The 21108-nt window shown below is 32.5% G+C and overlaps 2 long non-coding RNA genes across 2 annotated transcripts; both read left to right on the forward strand.

Annotated features, from left to right (window-relative positions):
• The first annotated feature begins 1251 nt into the window (after positions 1-1251).
• On the forward strand, positions 1252-4428 carry LOC141723725 (uncharacterized). Its single transcript, XR_012576346.1, has 3 exons — positions 1252-1340; positions 3797-3855; positions 4211-4428. It is a non-coding gene; the product is annotated as an uncharacterized LOC141723725 (long non-coding RNA).
• A 9929-nt stretch (positions 4429-14357) lies between these two features.
• LOC141719082 (uncharacterized) lies at positions 14358-15961 on the forward strand. The gene is made up of 3 exons (XR_012574018.1): positions 14358-14574; positions 14671-14977; positions 15901-15961. It is a non-coding gene; the product is annotated as an uncharacterized LOC141719082 (long non-coding RNA).
• Positions 15962-21108: the final 5147 nt, after the last annotated feature.

Here is a 21108-nt window from a genome sequence, read left to right on the forward strand (position 1 = left end):
TTTCATTTTTTATTTGATAGAGTTGTGTTTTATGGATATGATCGAAAATTTAGTTCCTTGATTTTGCCTCTTCAACGCTATTTCATCACACTAGGTATGAATTCTCGAACCCATTTTTCATTTTCAGATATGTTTTTATGTATGCGTGATCTGCTTTGTATAAAATATGGGAAATTGGTGCTTTTTACATCTTCTTTCTAAATTTTTTTGTATGCAGATTAACTGTTTGATCTAATGCTCGGAAGATGTATGTATTAGGAAACTCAAGAGAATACATCTTTGTGCTAAAGTTTTGGGACTAAAACGAATTACTTATTCTTAGTGTTAAGAAATCTATTTTTAAATTTTATCTCACTACTATTAAAAAACTATTATGTTTCTCCGCTCTATTTAATTTTGAAAATTTAGTAACCTAAATTCCAGATATGATGGCGATTGGCGAATACATTCGACATATCAACACAAACTTGATAGTAATAGTCATCACCGTACGGGTCATTATTATATGTAGCACAAAAGTTGCATTCTCCTAATGATCATTTTCATTAGTTTTCATGTACTTGGCTCAGTAATGTGGCCGTCCATCATCACTCTGTTGGCTTCAAGCATCAAAATCCGGTTAGAGTACGAGATACTCTTCCTAGCTCTTGGAAAAAAATATAGGCCTCTTATATCAATATATTCTAAATGTGTACTATTACACATATTTCTCATAGATCTATTCCACCCGTTTGGCACTATTTTTACATATTAAACATGGACTATCCATATTTGACATGGATTTTGGATATATCCACTTCTGTTCTGGGTTGATCTATTTAAACAATTACATTGCAGTTATGGTGTTTTAATCTGGACTATCCATATTAGGAGCTCACCCATTTCAAATGGGTGAGCATAACATCATTATATGATTGTAGGAATATTTTGTTAACTTCCCCATTATCAGTGATTGTAGCAACCAGTGGTTACTAGAAAAATCAAATCTATTATTCATATTGCATCACTCGATTTTAAATTTCAAATATCAATTTTAACACTTTCACTGCAATTATGCCTTATCCCTCAAGTAGAGAATATATTTTTCAAATTTTATTTTGTTTCATTGCAACAATTTCCTCTATGAAATATATCTTTTCTCTTTTGTTTATTTAACTAGATAGAACAGTATTTTGATGGACAAATTCATCAAATCATCATCACTTATTTTGTTTAGCATGTGTTTCCTGTGTATATGGCCATTTATTTTTGGTTTTTATTCAATAAAGTTGTGTTTTACAGATAAGATCGAAAAGTTAGTTCCCTGATTATGCCTCTTCAGCGCTATTTCATCATACTAGGTATGAATTCTCGAACCCATTTTTCATTTCCAGATATGTTTTTCTGTATGCGTTATCCGCTTTGTATAAAATACGAGAATTGGTGTTTTTTACATCTACTTTCTAAATTTTCTTATGTGCAGATTAAGTGTTTGATCTAATGCTCGAAATATGTATGTATTAGGCAAGTCAAGAGAATACATTTTTGTGTTCAAGTTTTGGGACTAACACGAATTACTTATTCTTAGTTTTAAGATATCTATTTTAAAATTTTATCTTACTACTATTAAAAACTATTATGTTATTTAGCAAAAAAAAACTATTATGTTTCTTTGCTCTACATTATTCAGCAAATTTAGTTAGCTCATGTTCCAGATATGATGGCGATTGGTGAATACGTTCTGCACATCAACACAAACTTGATTGTAATAGTCATCAACGTACGGGGCATTATTATGTGTAGCACAAAAGCTGCATTCTCCTAATGATCAATTTCATTATTTTTCATGTACTTGGTTCAGTAATGTGGCCATTCATCAACACTATGTTGGCTTCAACCATCAAAACCTATTTAGAGTACGGGATACTCTGCCTAGCTCTCGGAAAGAACTTAGGCCTCTTATATCAATATATTCTAAATATGTACTATTACCCATATTTCTCATGGATCTATCCATACCCATTTTACACTATGTTTATATATTAAACATGGACTGTGTATATTTGGCATGGATTTTGGATATATCCACTTCTGTTCTAGGTTGATCAATATAAATAATTATATTGCAGTTATGGTGTTTTAATCTCGACTATCCATATTCGGAGCGACCTCATATTAAATGGGTTAGCATAACAGCATTACGTGATTGTAGGAACATTTTGTTAACTTCCCCATTATTAGTGATTATAGCAACTAGTGGTTACTAGCAAAATTAAATCTATTATTCACATTGCATCACTCGATTTTGAATTTCAAATATCAATTTTAACATTTTTACTACAATCAAGCCTTATACCCAACTACTGAATATATTTTTCAAATTTTATTTTGTTTCACTACAACACATTGCTCTATGATATATACCGTTTCTCTTTTATTTTTTAACTCGAAAGAACAGTTTTTGATGGACAAATCCAACAAGTCACCGTTACTGATTCTGTATAGCTTATGTTTCCTGTGTATATGGCCATTTATTTTCATTTTTAATTTGATAAATTTGTGTTTTATGGATAAGATCGAAAAGTTATTTCCTTGATTTTGCCTCTTCATCACTACTTCATCACAATAGGTATAAATTCTCGAACCCATTTTTCATTTTCAGAGATGTTTTTGTGTATGCGTGATCTGCTTTGCATAAAATATGAGAACTGGTGTTTTTTACATCTACTTTCTTAATTTTTTTATGTGCAGATTAAGTGTTTGATCTAATGCTCGGAAGATGTATGTATTAGGAAAGTCAAGAGAATACATCTTTGTGTTCAAGTTTTAGGACTAACACGAATTACTTATTCTTAGTTTTAAGAAATCTATTTTTAAATTTTATCTTACTACTATTACAAAACTATTATGTTTCTCCGCTCTATTTAATTTTGAAAATTTAGTAACCTAAAGTTCCAGATATGATGGCGATTGGCGAATACATTCGGCATATCAACACAAACTTGATAGTAATAGTCATCACCGTACGGGTCATTATTATATGTAGCACAAAAGTTGCATTCTCCTAATGATCATTTTTATTAGTTTTCATGTACTTGGCTCAGTAATGTGGCTGTCCATCATCACTCTGTTGGCTTCAAGCATCAAAATCCGGTTAGAGTACGAGATACTCTTCCTATCTCTTGGAAAAAAATATAGGCCTCTTATATCAATATATTCTAAATATGTACTATTACACATATTTCTCATAGATCTATCCATACCCGTTTGGCACTATTTTTACATATTAAACATGGACTATCCATATTTAACATGGATTTTGGATATATCCACTTCTGTTCTGGGTTGATCTATTTAAACAATTATATTGCAGTTATCGTGTTTTAATCTGGACTATCCATATTAGGAGCTCACCCATTTCAAATGGGTGAGCATAACATCATTATATGATTGTAGGAACATTTTGTTAACTTCCCCATTATCAGTGATTGTAGCAACCAGTGGTTACTAGAAAAATCAAATCTATTATTCACATTGCATCACTCGATTTTAAATTTCAAATATCAATTTTAACACTTTCACTGCAATTATGCCTTAACCCTCAAGTAGAGAATATATTTTTCAAATTTTATTTTGTTTCATTGCAACAATTTCCTCTATGATATATATCTTTTCTCTTTTGTTTATTTAACTCGACAGAACAATATTTTGATGGACAAATTCATCAAATCATCATCACTTATTTTGTTTAGCATGTGTTTCCTGTGTATATGGCCATTTATTTTTGGTTTTTATTCAATAAAGTCGTGTTTTACAGATAAGATCGAAAAGTTAGTTCCCTGATTATGCCTCTTCAGCGCTATTTCATCACACTAGGTATGAATTCTCGAACCCATTTTTCATTTCCAGATATGTTTTTCTGTATGCGTTATCCGCTTTGTATAAAATATGAGAATTGGTGTTTTTTACATCTACTTTCTAAATTTTCTTATGTGCAGATTAAGTGTTTGATCTAATGCTCGGAATATGTATGTATTAGGCAAGTCAAGAGAATACATTTTTGTGTTAAAGTTTTGGGACTAACACGAATTACTTATTCTTAGTTTTAAGATATCTATTTTAAAATTTTATCTTACTACTATTAAAAACTATTATGTTATTTAGCAAAAAAAAAACTATTATGTTTCTTTGCTCTACATTATTCAGCAAATTTAGTTAGCTCATGTTCCAGATATGATGGCGATTGGCGAATACATTCTGCACATCAACACAAACTTGATTGTAATAGTCATCAACGTACGGGGCATTATTATGTGTAGCACAAAAGCTGCATTCTCCTAATGATCAATTTCATTATTTTTCATGTACTTGGTTCAGTAATGTGGCCATTCATCAACACTATGTTGGCTTCAACCATCAAAACCTATTTAGAGTACGGGATACTCTGCCTAGCTCTCGGAAAGAACTTAGGCCTCTTATTTCAATATATTCTAAATATGTACTATTACCCATATTTCTCATGGATCTATCCATACCCATTTTACACTATGTTTATATATTAAACATGGACTGTGTATATTTGGCATGGATTTTGGATATATCCACTTCTGTTCTAGGTTGATCAATATAAATAATTATATTGCAGTTATGGTGTTTTAATCTCTACTATCCATATTCGGAGCGACCTCATATTAAATGGGTTAGCATAACAGCATTACGTGATTGTAGGAACATTTTGTTAACTTCCCCATTATTAGTGATTATAGCAACTAGTGGTTACTAGCAAAATTAAATCTATTATTCACATTGCATCACTCGATTTTGAATTTCAAATATCAATTTTAACATTTTTACTACAATCAAGCCTTATACCCAACTACTGAATATATTTTTCAAATTTTATTTTGTTTCACTACAACACATTGCTCTATGATATATACCGTTTCTCTTTTATTTTTTAACTCGATAGAACAGTTTTTGATGGACAAATCCAACAAGTCACCGTCACTGATTTTGTTTAGCTTATGTTTCCTGTGTATATGGCCATTTATTTTCATTTTTAATTTGATAAATTTGTGTTTTATGGATAAGATCGAAAAGTTAGTTCCTTGATTTTGCCTCTTCATCACTACTTCATCACAATAGGTATAAATTCTCGAACCCATCTTTCATTTTCAGAGATGTTTTTGTGTATGCGTGATCTGCTTTGCATAAAATATGAGAAATGGTGTTTTTTACATCTACTTTCTTAATTTTTTTATGAGCAGATTAAGTGTTTGATCTAATGCTCTGAAGATGTATGTATTAGGCAAGTCAAGAGAATACATCTTTGTGTTCAAGTTTTGGGCTAACATGAATTACTTATTCTTAGTTTTAAGAAATCTATTTTGAAATTTTATCTTACTACTATTAAAAAACTATTATGTATCTCTGCTCTACATTATTCTGCAAATTTAGTAACCTCATGTTCCAGATATAATGGCAATTGGCGAATATATTCTGCACATCAACACAAACTTGATGGTAATAGTCATCAACGTACGGGGCATTATTTTGTGTAGCACAAAAGCTGCATTCTCCTAATGATCAATTTCATTAGTTTTCATGTAGTTGGCTCAGTAATGTGGCCATCCATCATCACTATGTTGGCTTCAAGCATCAAAATTTGTTTAGAGTACGGGATATTCTGCCTAGCTCTCGGAAAGAACTTAGGCCTCTTATATCAGTATATTCTAAATGTGTACTTTTACCCATATTTCTGATGGATCTATCCATACCCATTTTACACTATTTTTACATATTAAACATGGACTATGTATATTTGACATGGATTTTGGATATATCCACTTCTGTTCTAGGTTGATCCATTTAAACAATTATATTACAGTTATGGTTTTTTAATCTGGACTATCCATATTAGGAGCGATCCTATTTCAAATGAGTGAGCATAACAGCATTACGTGATTGTAGGAACATTTTGTTAACTTCCCCATTATCAGTGATTGTAGCAACCAATGGTTACTAGTAAAATCAAATCTATTATTCACATTGCATCACTCGATTTTGAATTTCAAATATCAATTTTAACATTTTCACTACATATTATTGATTTTTAAGGAAATTTGGACGAGCATTTACCATTGGTAGAATTTGCTTACAACAACAGTTATCATGCCAGTATTGGGATGCCACCCTATAAAGCTCTTTATGGACGCAAATGTCGATCTCCCGTATATTGGGATGAAGTAGGAGAACGCAAAATACTTGGGCCTGAATTGGTGCAATAGACAAAGGAGTTGAAGTTATTCAGAAGAGATTAATAGTAGCACAAGACCGTCAAAGGAAGTACGCAGACCAATCAAGGAAAGATATGGAATTCGAAGACGGAAATCTGGTATTGCTAAAAGTATCACCGTGGAAGGGATTGACAAGATTTGGGAAGATAGGAAAACTGAGCCCTAGATATGTCGGACCTTTTGAGATTCTAAAGCGTGTTGGAAAAGTAGCTTACGAGTTGGCGTTACCCCCGCACATGGAGCACATTCACAATTTTTTTCACGTATCAATGCTTAAGAAGTATAATCCAGACTCCAGACATGTAATCGAATACGAGCCGATAGAACTTCAAGCATATTTGTCATATGTAGAGAGTCTGATAGAGATTCTAGAAGAAAGATAGAAAGTATTATGAAACAAAGTAGTAAAGTTAGTAAGAGTATTGTGGAGAAACCCAAAAGTTGAAGAATTAACTTGGGAGTTAAAAAGTGATATGAGAGAAAAGTACCCTCATTTATTTTCTTAGGAAATTCTGAGGACAAAATCCTTTTAAGGGGGGGAGGATGTAATATCTGGGATATATCGTGTAATTATTTTTGCTAATAAATAAATATTATGCATGTTCAGTATTTATTCTGTAAATTATGTGTTAAGTGGTATGCGTGTTTGGATGTTTAAAATTGATATAATTTGAGTATTTTAATTTTTATATGTCCAAAATAAAATATAAATAATTATCATATCTTCCTATTTATTTTTATGTTGATTTGTGATTTTATAGGAAATTTATGAATCTAATACATTCTTTTTCCTATTATTTATAAACTATTTTATATAATCGGTAACTAGCCGACTTCACCCGTTTTTACGTTTTTATAACCCGAAACTCTTCCGAGAACTCCTTCCTAACCTAATTGCAATATTCCGAGCATTTTCCATGTTTTGACTTTTTCGATCCGGCATACGGTTTGTCCTATGCGGGTCCCGACGTAATATTTTCGATACAAAATTCATTTCGGTAAATCAATAAAACTCGTATTTTTGATAAACGGGATCTTTTTATTAAACTATTATAATTATCACCTCGTAATATGTGTAACCGGGCGCTGAGACCAAGACCGCAGTACAAATTGTACAGATTTGGATAATTATCCCAAAAACAGTACAGTTTGGATATGTTTTTCTAAATAAACGTAATATTTTATATCCGGAATGATCCAACGGGATACTATTTTTCCGTAAATATAAATAGCCCCTACCGTAATTATTTCCGTACCGAAAATCATTTGCAAACCAGTAAAATCTTTATAAAATAGAGAAAATACTATATTTATATTTCGTTCTTCGTATTCCAACTCAAATTCGGAGGTGTTATCGATATCAGATTTTGGCGTGCATATACTTAAAACGAAGCTATTAATTTGTACTTTCAGAACCATCCATCAGAATAACTGTAGAATTAAAGGTTATTTTCCTATAAACTAATTTATATTTGAATTTCTTGGAATTAAAATTTGGGTTTTGAGTTCGAGCAACTGTTTATATGATTTGATGATTTCATGTTATAACTCTTCTTTTCCTGATGATTTTGGTATATCATATGATCAATTTGGAGTTCAACAACATGTTTAAATTAGGGTTTGATTCTCGAATTTTATAATTAGGGTTTATACTCGTTTGAAAGTTCTTGATTTAATTTGGGGGTTTCTTATATAGGGATTTGTAGACGTTCTAGAGGGGTGGGTTTTGTTCCACTTGAAATTTGCAATCGATTCATATATAGCTTGCTAATCGACGTTGCTCGTAGTGACCATGGTTTTGATTTGAAAGTTCGTCGGTGTTCTTGGGAGTTTTGGTCGGATTTCTATTGCCAGATATTGTTTGGCTCGATTGTTGCTTGATTTGAACTCTGGGATTGATTTGGAATGAAAACCCCGTCTGAATCATGCGAAACCATGTTGTTTTTGCTCACATCGGGGCTCGCCGGAGTTGTTTTCCGGTCGCCGGATTCTTGGTTCATGAAGAACCCGTTTCTGTTCTTGGCGACCCGAAATCCAACCCGGTTTGACCCGGTTTTGATCCAAATTTTTGTAAAACCAATTCCTAATTCCTGTTTTTACCGTTTAGTCCCCCATGGTTTTCAAACTTTGCAAAAAACTTCATTTCTATTTCAGAAACTTTTAAAAATCAGATTTCTTTTATAAATTCATTTCCAAAATTGATTTTTATTTTCTAAAATTCCAAAAATCATTTATTTTAATTTCAATTTTTTTTAATTCAAAAATATATATAAATTACTTAATTAATTAATTTTAATTAATAATTAACTGATTAATTGATCAAGTAATTTAAATATTAATTGATTAATTAGTTTAATTATTTATTAATTGATTATTTAATTGGATTTTATTATTTTAAAATGATTTAAAAATCCTGAAAAATAGTTTCGAGTTTTAAAATATTAATTAATATAAAATTATTTTAGAGTCAGATTTGAGTAATCAGACTCTGTTTATCAGCCGAAATTGATCCAACGACCTGTTTTGACTCCGAAAAATGTTTTAAAAATCATATTGAATACCTAAAATAGTGTTTATGACCCGAGACCTCTTTATAAATTGAATTTCATTAGTTGTTCGACGTGCTATGTGTTATACGTGACTTGTTTGTTGGACTATTGATCTATGTGTTCAGTGTTTACTTGTTTCTAGCAGAACTTTCAATTCGTTAGTCGTATTTGGGTAAAACGAAGGGTAGATAGAAGTGTATACCGAATAGAATCATATGAGTTAAGTATTGATAGATACTTATGATATGTGAGCTGAAGAGGCAAGGCGTAGGAAAGGGAAACAGGTAGTCGAGGAGTAGGAGATTATGATTAGAAATTAGTGAAGTATAGCAAGCTAGTACCAGGCAAGTGTTTCGAACTTTTTCGAGATATATTGTAGATAACTGATAGTCCTATTTTATTTAGCAAGTGCTTTGAAGAACTGAACTCTAAACCTTGATTCCAGTTATTGATCATTTCGCCGTAAACCTTATTCTTTCTAAACCATTGATGTTCATTACCCGAATATAAACCACTGAAATACGATACTACTCCATAAATACATACAAACTCAATACAAAACACTGAACCAAGATTACTTATATACGCAAACCATTGTACCTTATGCATTGAAAGATCAAATCCTTGTAACCTTGAAACTTTGATTCTTTTGTTATCCAGTTCTTTCACCACTTGATAGCCATATTCCTTTTATGAAGATTGCAACCATCTCATTATCGGACATTCAATATTGCTTATGATTCTGATTATTGCTTTACATTGTTTATTCTGTTATTATGATAGAATTGGATTGTTTTATAAAAATTATGGACCAGATTCTTGGTCAGGCCAGATTGGTGGTCAAGTTAGGCCGATGTGTGCCTTGGATCCAGTAATTAGAGCAGAGCTGTGTGCCTTACTCAGGGTTAGTGCGTGACTGATCAGCAGCCTAACCTTGTTTTTTTAAATGAAAATTTAATATCCAATTATGAATCATTATCCACTGTTCTCTTGACACCTCAAAACATTTCACTCGATCATTGTTTATTCTCAGTATTGTCAATATGACTTGCTGAGCTAGTTAGCTTATTTATGCAATTTTGTTTATGTTCTTTTCCAATAAAGAAGAAACCTGTTGATAGCGAGGATCCCCAATCCAGTGTGAGAGTTAGGGGTCAAAGTTGATCGAGTTAAGCTAGCTGACAGCTTTTGAGATAGTTTAAGTTTGTAAAGTTTATAATGATGTTTAATATTCAATTGTAAGTTTGAATGGTTGGGATTTGGGCGTTTGTAATATAAGTGTATGTGTGTGGCTTGTGTACATCCTTTAACCTGTTGTAAGTTGTGTGTGTGTGGTCCCCAAACTTCTGACCTGGGTTTGGAGGGCGCCATAATTAATATATATAGCACAAAAGCTGCATTCTCCTAATGATCATTTTTATTAGTTTTCATGTACTTGGCTCCGTAATGTGGCCATCCATCATCACTCTGGTTGCTTCAAGCATCAAAATCCGGTTAGAGTACATGATACTTTGCCTAGCTCTCAGAAAGAACTTAGGCCTCTTATATCAATAAATTCTAAATGTGTACTATTACCCTTATTTCTCATGTATCTATCCATACCCGTTTTACAAATATTTTACATATTAAACATGGACTATCTATATTTGACATGGATTTTGGATATATCCACTTCTGTTCTTGGTTGATCCATTTAAATATTTATATTGCAGTTATGGTGTTTTAATCTGGACTATCCATATTAGGAGCGACCACATTTCAAATGGGTGAACATAACAACATTACGTGATTATAGGAACATTTTGTTAACTTCCCCAATATCAGTGATTGTAGTAATTAGTGGTTACTAGAGAAGTCAATTCTATTATTCACATTACATCACTCGATTTTGAATTTCAAATATCAATTTTAACATTTTCACTACAATCATGCCTGATCCCCCAAGTACTGAATATATTTTTCAAATTTATTTTGTTTCACTGCAACACTTTGCTCTATGATATATACTGTTTCTCTTTTGTTTTTTAACTCGATAGAACAATTTTTGATGGGCAAATCCAAGAAGTCATCGTCACTGATTTTCTTTAGCTAATATATTTCCTGTGTATATGGAAATTTATTTTCATTTTTTATTTGATAGAGTTGTGTTTTATGGATATGATCGATAATTTAGTTCCTTGATTTTGCCTCTTCAGCGCTATTTCATCACACTAGGTATGAATTCTCGAACCCATTTTTCATTTTCTGATATGTTTTTATGTATGCGTGATCTGCTTTGTATAAAATATGGGAAATTGGTGCTTTTTACATCCTCTTTCTAATTTTTTTATATGCAGATTAACTGTTTGATCTAATGCTCGGAAGATGTATGTATTAGGAAAGTCAAGAGAATACATCTTTATGTTCAAGTTTTGGGACTAAAACGAATTACTTATTCTTAGTTTTAAGAAATCTATTTTTAAATTTTATCTTACTACTATTAAAAAACTATTATGTTTATCCGCTCTATATTATTTTGGAAATTTAGTAACCTAAAGTTCCAGATATGATGGCAATTGGCGAATACATTCTGCATATCAACACAAACTTGATAGTAATAGTCATCACCGTAAGGGTCATTATTATATGTAGCACAAAAGTTACATTCTCCTAATGATCTTTTTCATTAGTTTTCATGTACTTGGCTCAGTAATGTGGTCGTCCATCATCACTCTGTTGGCTTCAAGCATCAAAATCCGGTTAGAGTACGAGATACTCTTCCTAGCTCTTGGAAAAATATATAGGCCTCTTATATCAATATATTCTAAATATGTACTATTACACATATTTCTCATAGATCTATCCATACCCGTTTGGCACTATTTTTACATATTAAACATGGACTATCCATATTTGACATGGATTTTGGATATATCCACTTCTGTTCTGGGTTGATCTATTTAAATAATTACATTGCAGTTATGGTGTTTTAATCTGGACTATCCATATTAGGAGCTCACCCATTTCAAATGGGTGAGCATAACATCATTATATGATTGTAGGAACATTTTGTTAACTTCCCCATTATCAGTGATTGTAGCAACCAGTGGTTACTAGAAAAATCAAATCTATTATTCACATTGCATCACTCGATTTTAAATTTCAAATATCAATTTTAACACTTTCACTGCAATTATGCCTTATCCCTCAAGTAGAGAATATATTTTTCAAATTTTATTTTGTTTCATTGCAACAATTTCCTCTGTGATATATATCTTTTCTCTTTTGTTTATTTAACTCGACAGAACAATATTTTGATGGACAAATTCATCAAATCATCATCACTTATTTTGTTTAGCATGTGTTTCCTGTGTATATGGCCATTTATTTTTGTTTTTTATTCAATAGAGTTGTATTTTATAGATAAGATCGAAAAGTTAGTTCCCTGATTATGCCTCTTCAACGCTATTTCATCACACTAGGTATGAATTCTCGAACCCATTTTTCATTTCCAGATATGTTTTTGTGTATGCGTTATCCGCTTTGTATAAAATATGAGAATTGGTATTTTTTACATCTACTTTCTAAATTTTTTTATGTGCAGATTAAGTGTTTGATCTAATGCTCGGAATATGTTTGTATTAGGCAAGTCAGGAGAATACATTTTTGTGTTCAAGTTTTGGGACTAACACGAATTACTTATTCTTAGTTTAGACTTTTAGAGTGTATGTAAAAATTAAAATGATTATATGAATTGCAAATTCATTATTTATATATGTTTAGGAAATTGTTAAATAACCTCCACTTTTTACTATATAAACTCCACTTTTAAATTTTAGACATTTTATTACACATTTTTCCATGATTATTAAAAGTAAAATTCTTGGAATTTGTTTCCATTATGGGTAGTTATGTCATTTGCAATACACTTGGAGTTTAAATATTTTTTTTAAATTTATTTATCAATTCCATATATATATATTAAAATTTATCATATTTATCACATCAATAAAATTGACTGCTTTCAGTCACATTTAAAAATATCATCGTTGTTAGTCAAATTTAAGTACATATTTGACCGCAAATCCTAGTTTGTTAAATTTACTAAATTGACCGACATCAGTCATATTTATAAATATAACTGAAATCTTCATATCTATTAATTTGACTGAACGGAGTCATATTTATAAATTTGACCGAACGCGGTCAAATTTGATGCCATGTTAGCTATCCATGTGAAACACATCCAACAGTCCAAATTTAACTAACCAAAATTACAATCCAATGGTCCAGATTCTTCACAGCAACTCCCTTTTACATATAAACACATTATATACATACATATATATTATAATTCCTCCATTATCTCTTTCATATTTTCCTCTCCACCTCTCTTCATACCCTCTCCCACACATCTACCTCTCTCTACCTTCTCCCACAAATCATAAACAGATATATACACAAATATATATACAAACACTTAGATATTCATACATGCTAAACTAATCTCTTACAAATTTTGTTTCATATAACATTAACAATAACAAATTCTAACTTATGAAAATTAGGTGAAAAAGAGTTTTCAACAATCGAAGTTATTCCAGTGACGGGAGCATATTCATCAACCAAGCAATGTCCGGTGACCATTTCTGTCAAACTAAATAAACAAAAAGTAGTATTTTAGAATTCAATTTGAAAGTTTTAGTTAAGTTTGTAATGAAAATAATATAAATAATTATGAAATATGATATGTAATTATTTTGTTGTGTTAATTATCTGTATAACATAAATTGTATATTGATTAGTGACACAAAATCATAATAATAAAAATTATGTGTTGTAGTAGATTTTTGGCAGAAACTTAGCAGAATGTACCGGGAAGTTACCGCATTTGAAAATATGGGTTACAATTAAATTTGACTTCCTTCGGTCAATTTTATATTTTTGACTGTGTTCGGTCAAATTTATAAATTTGACGGAATTCGGCCAAATTTGCTTTATGTGAGGCGGCAAATTCACAATTTTTCAAATTTTAAAATTTTTAGCGGCAAAATTTAAAAAATATAAATTTTTAGGCGCCAATTTAAAAAAAATCAAATTTCAAAATTTTCAAAAAATTGGTCAAATTTAATTGGTCAATTTTAGGAAGTCAAATTTGATCAGTCAAATTTATGTTAAATTTGTACGATTTTGCTAAATTTGACCAGTCTAAAAAAGACCGACACAATTCGGTCAAATTTAACTAAATATGACCTCCGGTGGTCAAATTTAGCTAAATATAACCGAAAATTTTCGGTCAAATTTAGCCGTTTTTCTTGTAGTGTATGTTTAAGCCCAAGTGGGTAATTTAGTTTATAACTAAACATTAAAAGGTGGTCGAGGTGTCTTGGCAGCCTGGTCTAATTCTATTAAATAACCTAATTCTGATACTCAAACCTAGAAACATATTTCCAGCTTAATTTCTCTCTTTCCCTTGTAGCCCTTCTATATATTAAATCTGTTTGGAGACAGGTGAATTCAATTTCTTGCCTTTATTTTTCATTTTTAAGTATTAATCAATACTACGTTTTTTAAGTATCAAGTAATATGCTCATAGTTAATTAATATGTATATGTGATAATATCATTTCACACGAGCGTGACATTAGCATATGCGGAAAAAAGGAGTTGATCCTAAGGAGACCCAAATTTAGAGTTGGATAGAGGCGGTGGGTGGTGTTCGTAAGAACGTGATTCTTGGACATCCACCGGTTCGAGCCTCTGATATTTACGGTATATTTCTTTTATATACTTGAAATGTTTAAAATACGTGAGTTGTTACATATAGTTTGTTCCCAGTGATAACATATCGATTTTATATTGTTATAGAGCCTGGTGCATGTCCCCACGTCCTCAAAAAGGAGAACGAAGCTCTGGAAGATCTGCCTTGACTCGCTTATAGGATGACATGTTCATGTGTGTCTTGGATGAGACCTTCACCCAGGCTCGAGCCAATCCGGAAGAGTATATGTTGACAACCGAGCAGATTCGTCTCTTAGCACAGTAGGTGGTGGAAGAAGACTCCTCACTACCTCCGAACCATCCTATTACTAGAGAGACGCGTCAAGCTATTGTTAGGATTGTGGTGGAAGTCCTAAATAATATCTATAAGATGGACGGACCAAGAACTGCCAAGGTAAACTTTTCGTTAGCCTTTTCTCTTGAATAAGGTATATGAAATGTTAGAATTTCAAAACTTTCTTATATCTGATTTTAGTTTCATCTTAGAATGTTACAAAAGTTAAGGACAGACCATGATAATTATATAATTAGGACTAGGAGTTATAAATAGGTGGTTGAACTACTCATTTTTATGGCTGAACATTGGTTTAATTTTTTAACGGAAAAAAAGGTTTGTAGTTAGAAAGGCTGAAGGACTAATGGGATAGGGACTAATGGGATATAGGGTATTTTTTTAATTTTTTATTTGTTTTGCCAGTTACTATTAAATTATATAGTCTTACTCTTGCCCTTGACTCCATTTTTCACATTCGTTTTTTTTAATCAAACCCCAAGAGTATTTTGTAAAAATAATTATATATTTCCCTGATGCAGTGGTTTTTTGTGTTAAAGTTACTCATTTAATAGTTACTTTTAATTTTTGAACATTGTGTTTTTTGAGAAGTCGTTTACTCAACGGTGGCAATGCAGAAATTGTTTCGGGGCCATTAATTAACTAGGAATCGTAGTTTTTATTAATGTAATGTAAAAATGTTAAATCCATACACACTAACCTATTTTGTGTTGTGTACCTTTTTAATGGTATCTTAATCCTAGTTTCATTAGATTAACGCTAATCATATCTCTAACCGCATTTATATCTTTCTACAGTTTGAGTACATAAATAACATGTACACAAACTTACACTATACACATACTTTCAGCTAGCTATAAAATAAGTTGAAAAATATATTTTTGGCCATTTTTTCTTAATTTTCCAGTGATGTATTGTTTCTTGTTGTTGAAGGTGTTGAATCTTTTTATCCTTTTGATTTATTATTCTGCCTAAATGTATGGTATTGATTACAAATTTCTCACTTATTTAAGTGTGTATTGTAGGGGAAGGCCCTAGCTACCGAAGATGATTCCGATGATGGTGAGAGCAATGACGAGAGTACCGAGTCTGATGAAGATCGTGATCGCGGTTCTTTTTATGACCGTGTCCCTCGTGGTGGTCCAGTTATCAGGGATTAATTTTCGCTTTATGTATTTGAATGTTTCTAAGATAACCAAGTTGTGCTTGTAAACTTAATTTGGTTTTGTGGGTGTTTGTAAACTGAATTTTAGTTTGCTTTATACTTTTGATTCTGAATTAGTACAGATTTATGATATAATTCATGTAAGTTAGTAGTATTAGTTTTAAGTTTTGATTGTGTTGAGTTTGTGATTGGCAGGTTTAGAGTTGTATCGAATTTGCGATTGCATTTGACTTTGACAGGTTTAGAATTTAAATTGGATGCCGAAAATGGATGGGAATTGAAAAATTGGTATTTGATTATTCTGGAAAAACAAACTTACGATGGTTGTTCATCACATATTCCGTTGTAATATAGTATTCAACATATTTTAAATCAATTTATTGAAATTTTAATTTTGCAAGCTTGTAGGTCTCGCCTTCTATAATACTGTGTTTATCCAATCGGAAGTTACTAACTTACGACGCTATTTTCCGTCGCATGTTGGTAACATACGACAATATTATCCGTCGTAAGTTGGTTTCTTTTTTATTGAAAATGTTGGCTTCTGGCTACTAACTTCCGACGAAATTGTATTTTGTGATGAAAATCGAACTTCCGATGAAATTTTATTTTCTAACGAAAAATGAACTTACTACTCGAGCGAAAATGACGGAATATTTTCATCGTAAATGCCTCAATTACGACGATTTAGGATCATAGAAACCGTCATAAATGGCCTGATTTTTTGTAGTGATATTCATTAGTCAAACCAAATATATTTATGATCTTTTAAAGAAGTTTGACTTAATGGACTACACATCTGCAAAAACTCCCATGGCCACTGCAACTAAACTTGAATTAAACACTACTGAAAAGTCTGTGGATATTTCAAGTTATAGAGGTATGGTTGGTTCACTTTTATATTTAACAGCTAGTAGGCCATATATATAGTTTGCTTCTTGTCTTTGTGCTAGATTTCAGGCTGATCCTAGAGAACCTCATTTAATAGCTATTAAGAGAATTTTCAGATATCTTCAAGGAACACAAAAACTTGGCATTTGGTATTCTAGAGATTCTGGTTTTGATTTAACTTGTTATTCAGATGCAGATTAAGCAGGTTGTATAATTGATAGAAAAAGTACAACATGAACCTGTCAATTTCTAGGAAATAAGCTAGTATCCTATTTCAGTAAAAAGAAAAATCCAGTCTCTACTTCTACAATTGAGGCTGAATATATTACTGCTGGTAGCTACTGTGAACATATTTTATGGATGAAAAATCAACTCTTGGACTATAATCTACAGGTGAATAAGATTCCTATTTTCTGTGACAACACAAGTTCTATTACAATTAATGAAAATCCAATGCAACATTCAAGGACCAAGCAGATTGACATCAAGTATCACTTCATTAGAGAACATGTCATGAATGGTACTGTGGAACTTTATTTTGTTCCAAGTGAGAAGCAACTTGCAGACATCTTTACCAAGCCACTTGATGAATCCACCTTTACTAGGTTGGTAAGTGAGTTAAGTATGCTTAATTACTCTTAATTTATGTTGATGTCTAAGCAAATTGAAACGTAGCCCGAATAATATTTGATGCTTTCTGTTAAAAATTAAATTTTGGCTAAGTCAAAATTTACATCTCGACGGATGTCCATTATCCATTGAAAAGGAATATACGTTGAATTTCATTATCCGTTGGAGTATCAAACATTATTCTGGGTACTTTCATCTTTATCCGTTGAATTGCTCTCAATCCTAGCCGTTATTTCTAAGCATTATCCATCGAATTTATTTACACCCTCTATGTATATTTCCATGGATAATTTTAGAATTTTGACAATTTTCCTTATTTTTAAACGGCTATTTTGGGCTAATTTGATTGGTTACTTTATTTTACTTTTTAATTTTTGACAGTTTATTTCTGAGTAAGTATAAAAGCTAATTTCATTCCTATTTTTACTTTAATCTTTCTCAAGTAATTTCTCTAACTCTCTTCTTCTCTAAAAGCAATTACTCTCTTTCTGCAACTAATTTCAACCACAGCAATGGCACCAGTAGTCAAAATCATGTCCTCAATTGCGTATGGTTATGAAAATAACACTATCGTGGCTTTGATGAACAAGCAAATTCCGGCATCTGAAGACTATAAAAAATGATGGACTTCATCATTAACTGCAAACTGAGTTATGCCATGCTCGAGTCTCCAACCATTTGCTGTGAAGTTGTCGAGGAAATTTGGACTACAGCAGTGTTGAACTCAAAGGACAAAACAATTACCTTCACTCTTAAATGTAATGAACACTGTATCAACTGTGATACAATTGAAAAGTGCTTTAAACTGCCTGAAAATAACACACTTGCTCCGCACACTGACACTGATGTGTGTAACATGCTAATTTCTATCGGTTATGCTCTTAATGCCACTAAGTTAGGAGAATGGGTCCTAGAAAATAATGGAGCTTTTTGTGTGATTATTTTATCAAGCTGTTTTCTGGAAAAGTCAGTAATTTTGGTTTTGTTAACTTATTCAATTATTAACATGCTTTATGTGCTTCTTAGTGATAAGTATTTCAATTTCAGCACATTAGTTATGTATGAATTATGGAGTAAATTATGAGATATTAAGAAGAGGTCTAAAAACATATATTATGCTAGATTCTTTATGTTAATAACTAATTTTGTGTCTGAGGATCTCTCAATTTTGAACCCAACAAACAAGTTAGAGTGTTGGGTCCAAGAGAGAAGAATTATTGCTGAAATGAACAAGACAAATCACCACAAGGATGTTCCCCTTGTGTACATGCCAATTATGGAAGAGTCTCAGGTAAGTGAGGTAAATATTTTTATCCCTACTACTTCTCAACCACCAGTTTCTTTGTAATCAACTGTGGCTATGACATCTGTGACAGTGACCAAATAGGTGCCTACCCAAGCTACAAAACCAAGAATTTCAAAATCCAAGTCAAAGAAAGCCCCCTCTAGTTTCTCTCAAAAGAAGCTAGTTATCACATTCACTAAAACCAAGAGGGGAGTGTGAAGGGAAGTAAGTCTGGTAAGGGACATAATGAACATAAAAAAGCCCTAAGAATAAGGAGGGAGAGATATATGTAACCCAAATTAGCCACATGGTAGTTTCCCAACAAACTGTAGTGCTTAATAAGGACTCAAGCTCATTACTAATTTCATCCTCCCAAAAGGATGTTACTATTGAAATAAGATCTCAACCAAGAGTACATGCCAAGAGGGTTAGGGACACAAGCTCACCCCAAACTTATGCTAGAAAGAAGAAATCTAAAATACTTCGAGATACATAGGGTGCACACACTGTGCAAACTACAGTCAAAGACTCAGTTACACACCTTCTCAAAGTTAGGTTGATGTGGCTCCTGTAAATATGGAGTCACAACCTAAATCTTTAATAATAGAAGCACCTCACACACAAAACTCACCCACAAATGCTTTGTATGTGGACATGATTCACACATCAATTCCTGATTCTCCATCTTTGACTCTCATGGAGAAGCCAAAATCTACAGTAAGTGAGCATCATCTTTTAGATGATTTCTTGGCTCACTTGCCATTTCTTTTTTATTCTACTGAGAAATTTGTGTAAAATCTCAAATCAATCACCATAGATTCTACAGTAGTTTCTACTCCAACACTGTCATTTCTACTATCTCGAGAGATATTGTTCATCCAATGACTAGTGATTGTATCTCAACGGATGTGCTAACAGCAATCATCCGTTGACACTTTCAACTACTGCTTCGTCGAATGTTTCTCATCCATTAACTACCACTGCACCATTTAAAATCTCACTTATTGTCACAAGTGCAGATGATTTAGTAGTTGTACAATCACTTATAGGATTGAGGGAAGGGAGTGAACAGAGTGAGAGGCTGAGTTGCTCTCAGGCAAAAGGAGAGGAAAAGAGAAAAAATCTGTAAGCTATTTCTTCAAGTTTGGAAAAAGTGAGTGAGTGGAGTTCCACCTTAGTAGGTGAAGGTGAGGGTGAGAAGCCAAGGGGAGCCTTTGATGCAAGAAAAGAGAAATCATGAGGGAAAAGCAGGTACTTGAGAATGGGAAGAGCCCATTGTTAGTGAGTTAAGGGATGTCAATGAGGCTGAAAAGAAACAGTTATTTCAGCAAGATTATCAAGCTGTCTTAGACTCTGTTTCTTATGAAGCTGAGGCATTTACTCACCATGTTCCAGCTTATCAAGTTTTGGCTGAACAGGACAATGAGGCTGTTGAGATAATTCTCAACTTGGTGCACACAACTGCTTCTAAATAAAGGTCCAAGGATGCAATCACTGCCATGCCCTCCACAGCTGGTGATGATTTTGATTATCAAAATGGTGGTTCGGAGGATGTGTTCGGGGATGAAGATGATGACGAAGGAGATCTCATGCACATAGGGGGAGAAGCAGGCCCCAGCTCAAGTACAAACACTCCATCTTGGATGTTTAGCAAAAAATGTGATATGCACCATTTCAAATCTACTCTCTTAAATCTAATTCATCAGACTCGGACTTCTATCTAAGCCACTACAGATGCCAACACCAAGAATCTTTTCCAAGCCCACCTTGAATCCCTTCAACTACACAAAATCCAATCTCTCATTCAAAAACAAGATATATCTGAGATCAAGGCAGAGATTGGACAGGTCAAAAAGGACATTACTGAGAGAATAGAGTCTATGCATCCTGCCTCAACAATGTTAGATATCAACAGGCAACTCAGGAAAAACTCTGATCTCAGTACCAAGGTGGATTCTTTGGATACCAGGATAAGGACTCTTGAAACCTCTATTACTCAAATTCACCTCCTTTAAGCTCAAAAAACACTGCTTCTTCAAAAAATGGTGGTTGCATAAACCTCAACCTCTACTCAACTTGATGCTAACAAAAAGGGGGATAAAGACTCTATCATTTCAGTTAACAAGGGAGAGTCAGCTAGTTAGGGGGAGAAAGTGCACAACATACAAGTCAGCAAGGTAATTGTTCCAGCAATTACTCTCTCCAAGCCACCAGCCCTTAATAGTATTGATTTGATCAATATAGCAGCAGCCGAATTGGAGC

The sequence above is a fragment of the Apium graveolens genome, chromosome 1 (genome assembly GCF_009905375.1).
Source record: "Apium graveolens cultivar Ventura chromosome 1, ASM990537v1, whole genome shotgun sequence".
Taxonomy (NCBI): Eukaryota; Viridiplantae; Streptophyta; class Magnoliopsida; order Apiales; family Apiaceae; genus Apium; species Apium graveolens.